Raw genomic sequence first — 6000 nt, forward strand, 5'->3', positions numbered from 1 at the left:
CCACCTCGGTGAACCTCGTTGGATAAATATACGACTCGTGCTGAAAAAAACATCTTTTTGCAACTTGTTGCATAAACTACTATTTTTAAATCCTTTCAGATGCATTTTGAGTTTTAATTGAATTATGCCCAAGCCTTTTAAGGTTTTTGGCGATTTTGAACATTCTAAGTTAGAATTTATTTGAAAATCATTGTTTTAATAAATAAATATTTTTTTCAAATATTAAAGTTACATAACGATGAAAAAATACTAAACATGAAACAAAAAAAAAAAAATAAACCTAGAGAAGTCATGTTTTTTTGTAAAACAAAAGTTGCTTAGCATGACCCTCTGAATACAGGAAAAATTTGCAATGTTGCAATGCTTTAAATCGTATAACAAGATGTTTAGAACTGTGACTTTGTGAAACTATTGTTTACAATTATTCTAATTGTAAAAAGAGTTGTTTTGTTAGAAAATTTGTTTTTCGATCAAAAATAATCCAACCTCATACTTCCAAGGCCTTGTCGCTCGCTAGGAACCCTATTTTGACAGCTCGATTAGAACCAATTAACTTCCAATCTGTGATCCAAAATGGCCTTACTTGATAATTTTTTTTAAGAATTAATATTATATGTTGTACCCTTACTGCTTACATTTTATTGTACAGGGTGTTTTGCAAGTTTAATCATTTTGTTGTTGTAACTCATAAGAAATAAAATTGTTTTGTTAAAAAACGAAGTTGACTTTATAGCTGTCGGCCACTATTGCTAGTACCAACCGCTAGTGTCTTCCTTTTAACTACAAGGAATTTGCCGCCCTTGGCTCCTAAGTGTTTGAGTACGGCACGGAGCGACGGCGCCGGATACCCATATTTACACTTAGAATTTGTAAGAGTGCCCGCCGCGGGATTCGAACCAGCAACCTCTCGATTGTGAGTTTAGTGCGCGGTTCGATTGATCCACACGGGCGGGACGATAACATATAACAAGACCATTTTATTTTATTTTTTACATTTTGTTCTCATCAAAGTACATAAGTTTGATAAAAAAAAACGAGCAAATAAAAACAAATCAGCATATCTCGCGATCTTCATCTTTATTGCAAAATATCACTAATGTCCAGCACACGACAAAAAAAATCATCAATAAAAACCTCATTCAACATGCGGCTCCTCCTCACGCAAAAAACAACACTGCACCTCGGCATATCCATTACAATTTCAACACACCAGCTCAGGCAGACTCAATGCAATCAAACAATTAGCATAAACCATTGATACTCTTCTTGTGCGAGTGCCCCGCACGGGCCAAGTTGGCTAATTGTGTGGCCTAATTGTCCAAGCGTCGCTTCGGTTCGATTCCAACCAATGGCAAACAAACAAACAAAAAAATCGGAGAGATAAAACGGTGGAATACAAATGAAAACATAAAATTTAAGCACACTTTGGTCACATTTCACCTAGAAATCGTGAGTTTAGTTTGTTTTGCTTTCCATAGTTTGCACCTATTTTCAGCTTATTAGAACCTATTTTCGTCCCATTTCGAAAGCCTCATTAGCGACTGCACGATAACAAACGGTACATAATGCTGCATGTTGTTTGTTTCCTATTTTCACTGCGTGTGTGTGTGTGCACCAAATTCAAGCAAGTCATCTTGTAAACATATATTGTTGATATCGTGCGTTGCATATTACTTATTTACTCGAATTTGTACACCACGCGACGCTGAGTAGGCTATGTTTTCCGATTTTCAGCGCATTCCTCTTTCGACACGAAACCGACAATACTCTCTTTACATCACACCAACGCAGCATGCCAAACACACAATACTTTCGCCTCGGCCAACTTGATTCGGAGCGAATTCCTCGCCAATATTTCGCACGTATAGAACCGAATGTTGTCTCAGGCGTGCGAGTTTCTTCCTCCCACAAAAGGTATTGCACCTTATACTAAATCCGGTGGAATTTCACTTTCTCGCGCAAACCCAATTCGTCCAGACGCAAGTCACACTTGGCAAGCACTATAACATAACCTCGAAAAACTTTAGCCCACACCCGTAACGTAACGGAACAACCCGTTGGTCACTTTTGATAACACTTTGGCCGGACACACTTCGTTGGATTTGGCTGAATTTGTTAGAAATTTCTCGAAACAAAACATATATGTAACATAAAACTCTACCGCATCAAAAGATCACCCTGCACACTAGCGCCACTAGTGGAGAACCACCGAACTCGTCACCGGTTCTTCGTGCATCAAGCAAAATTCACGACGATTTCACGAAAAATTAAACTCGCAAACTCGGAGCAAATCGCAGAGAGAAAGAAACGCGCGCGTCCGTTTCGAAGCACGAATGTGCAGAAACTGAAATCACGCGATCCGCCAGCCAACGGCAGGTAAACTTTCGTTTGGAGCGTCAAGCTCGACCAGCTGGTTTGGGTTGAGGGAGAAGCCTCTGGGCTGCGAAAACCCGATGGGGAGTCGGCAGCGGGACCATGTGTGCGGTGTAGACAAACATACATGCGCCAATACGCGACGATAGGATAGGGTGGGGTGACAATTGTGGAGGAAGATTTTTGGAATCTTGAATTTTAAATTTTTAGAAACTTTCGAATGCAATGAATCTTCTGGAACCAATAAATCTCGAAGTCTTTCGATTCACGGAATCATTTCAATGTTTTAAATCTCATGAAATCAAGTAATGGCCTATTTACAATCACTTTACTTAGAAAATTGCACCTAGCTTGGAAATTTGAATCAATGGAAATGAATCTAATCTTCCTTTATTAGAGGAGAAAATCAACTCGCGACCAAAATTTTGAGGCTAGGAATTTTGACAGGTATGATTTTCATAAAGTATTCCCACCTTTTCTTTCCAATCCTAACATTTCATATGGCAAAAAAAATACATTTTGCCTCATTATATTTACAAGTCTCTGCGGGCTCGTGATAAAAAAAATATAAGTGAATCAGCTAAAAATTAATGACCTACTACGCGACATTTAGTAAACCAAATTTTCCCAATGTTTGAATTCTCAAAATGGAAAATTTATTGCAATTTCTACAAAATAAAATTTAATGTCACAAAGCAATAGAAAATGAAGTGATATTAATTTTTAACTTAACATTTCATAATATTTTTCATTAAATTATTTTTATTAGGTCCTTTTTAGTGCTGAGACCTGGTTAGGATCGAGTCGGCTTTTCTAATTACATTTTACTTAAAGCTAAGAGTAATTGCAGAGGATCTTGTGGTTTCATAATGAATTGAATTTTAAGATATTTAAGAATCATTTGAATATTATTTTTTGCAATTGAGCAATTCTCTCAGATTTCGGTCATTCGATTTTGTTTTGTATTTTTTAATCTTTCTGAAACTTTTTTGGTGCCTTTGGTATGCCCAAAGAAGCCATTTGGCATGATTAGTTTGTCCATATAATTGTCCATACGAATTTTGCAGCTGTCCATACAAAAACGATGAATGAAAATTCAAAAATCTGTATCTTTTGAAGGAATTTTTTGATCGATTTGGTGTCTTCGGCAAAGTTGTACATATGGATATGGACTACTAGGATGTAACAAAAATGACTTTTTGGCGGGCATTCAGGGGTTTGTTCCGGTGGGCATACTGAGCCTAAATCCCAAATATGAGCTTGATTGGACGTAACAGGAGCTGGCGCTCCGCCCTTCAATTTTAAATGGGATTTAACCCGTAAAAAAAGATTTTTTCAAAAATGTCACTTTTTGAGGCATTTTGGCCACCAATGCGTTTACCAAAAACATCACTGGCGTATAGGCCAGATCCTTGCGCATCTTTTGGTATATATAACATTGAAGTTTGGAGCATCCTGGTGCTCGGTACAGACCTTCAAAGTTTGGCATATTTTCGAAAAATCGGTCCCAGCAAAATCAAATGGCGTCTCGGGCGTCGCGAGGTGCGACGCATATCTTTTTAAAAAATTCTTTTTTCACGGGTTGAATCCCATTTAAAATTGAAGGGCGGAGCACCAGCTCCTGTTACGTCCAATCAAGCTCATATTTGGGATTTAGGCTCAGTATGCCCACCTGAACAAACCCCTGAATGCCCGCCAAAAAGTCATTTTTGTTACACTCTAATGGACTACACTGAAAAAAATGATATACGGTAATTTTTTTTAATGATTTTTTATTTAACTTTTTGTCACTAAAACTTGATTTGCAAAAAAAAACACTATTTTTATTTTTTTATATGTTTTAGGGGACATTAAATGCCAACTTTTCAGAAATTTCCAGGTTGTGCAAAAATCTTTGACCGAGTTATGATTTTTTGAATCAATACTGATTTTTTCAAAAAATCGAAATAATGGTTGCAAAAAAAATTTCACTTCATTCTTCGATGTAAAATCAAATTTGCAATCAAAAAGTACTTCAGTGAAATTTTCATAAAGTGCACCGTTTTCAAGTTATAGCCATTTTTAGGTAACTTTTTTTGAAAATATTAGCGGTTTTTAATTTTTTTAAACTGTTTTCAAAGTGCACATTTTTGCCAACCTTTGAAAAAAATATGTTTGAAAAGTTGAGAAAATTGTTGGTACGACCCTTAGTTGCTGAGATATTGCCATGCAAATGTTTAAAAACAGGAAAATTAATGTTTTCTTAGTCTCACCCAAACAACCCACCATTTTCTACCGTCGATATCTCAGCAACTAATGGTCCGATTTACAATGTCAAAATATGAAACATTCGTGAAATTTTCCAATCTTTTCGAAAACAATATTTTCAAAATTTTTAAATCAAGACTAACATTTCAAAAGAGCGTTATATTGAATGTTTGTCATGATGAATTCCGATTGGGACGAAATCAAGCGGCTCGCTTCAGACTTCCAGAATGCCCAGCTGACGACCAGCTTCCAAAGTAGGTTCTTGCGATTTTTGCAGGAAGATGTCACTTTCCATTTCTTCTCGGACAGGTTGTCGGAAATGCGTCGAAGTGGTCATTCTGCTGATTGAGATATCACCTTAAAAATATATTTCCAAGCAAGTCAAAAACATGAGGACAAACATTGTCAGATGAATGTAAATAAAAAAAATGGCAGCTGCTGTTGTTTTTTAGTTACTTTTGCGGGAACGACATGTATTTGCTACCATCAAATTTTTTTCGAAATATCAATGAATCAATGAATCAATGAAATAAAAAATATACATTTTGCAAAACTTCTACGTCTTTTATCGATTTGTGGTTCAAATACACAAAATTTGCTAAAATATTAAAAACTTTTTTTTGGGCAAGTTTTCAATCGATTTAACAAGTTGATCCATTGTTTAAATGGATAAGTCCATTGCATTTTTTTCATTTTTTTCCCCTTCCTTCAAATCTACCGTTAAAAAGAAGAGGCCAAAAACATGATTTAAACTGAAATTTTCGTAAAAAACTAACTTAATCCACCTATGTGGTTGGAGCCTTCCTCACTAATTACCAACAATGGCTGATATGATGGAATTGTACAAAAAATCATCTATTTTTTAGATCCGGAATAAAAAAGTATATAAATATCACTTAAGTGGCCATACCTCGAGACAGGGTTGCCAAATCATCAATATTTTGGACTCGTTGGAAAGGTCTTTTGATAACCTAACCAACGATGGGTTAGATGGTGGACCCGGACTTAGTTTACATACAATTAAGTGAGATCCGGCATCCAAAAAGTACATCAATATCACTTAAGTGGCCATACCTCGAGACAGGGTTGCCAAATCATCAATGCTTTGGACTCGTTGGAAAGGTCTTTTGATAATCTAACCAACGATGGGTCGGATGACGGACCTGGACATAGTTTAAATACATTTAAGTGAAATCCGGCTTCAAAAAAGTTCATAAATGTCACTTAAATGGCCATATCTCGAGACAGGGTTGCCAGATCTCTAATGTTTTAGACTCGTTGGAAAGTTCTTTTGATAACCTAACCAACAATGGGTTGGATGGTGGATCCGGACATAGTTTACATACATTTAAGTGAGATCCGGCATCCAAAAAGTACATC

General features: G+C 36.3%; 1 protein-coding gene across 1 annotated transcript in view; it reads right to left on the bottom strand.

Annotated features, from left to right (window-relative positions):
- LOC120415324 (uncharacterized) overlaps positions 1-2348 on the bottom strand; it is a 47504-nt gene extending 45156 nt beyond the window's left edge. The window contains exon 1 of the mRNA XM_039576809.2: positions 2162-2348. The gene's annotated coding sequence lies outside the window, so the exon portion shown is untranslated. The remainder of the gene's footprint in view (positions 1-2161) is intronic.
- Positions 2349-6000: the final 3652 nt, after the last annotated feature.

This window comes from Culex pipiens, chromosome 2 (assembly GCF_016801865.2).
Source record: "Culex pipiens pallens isolate TS chromosome 2, TS_CPP_V2, whole genome shotgun sequence".
In the NCBI taxonomy this organism is placed as follows: domain Eukaryota; kingdom Metazoa; phylum Arthropoda; class Insecta; order Diptera; family Culicidae; genus Culex; species Culex pipiens.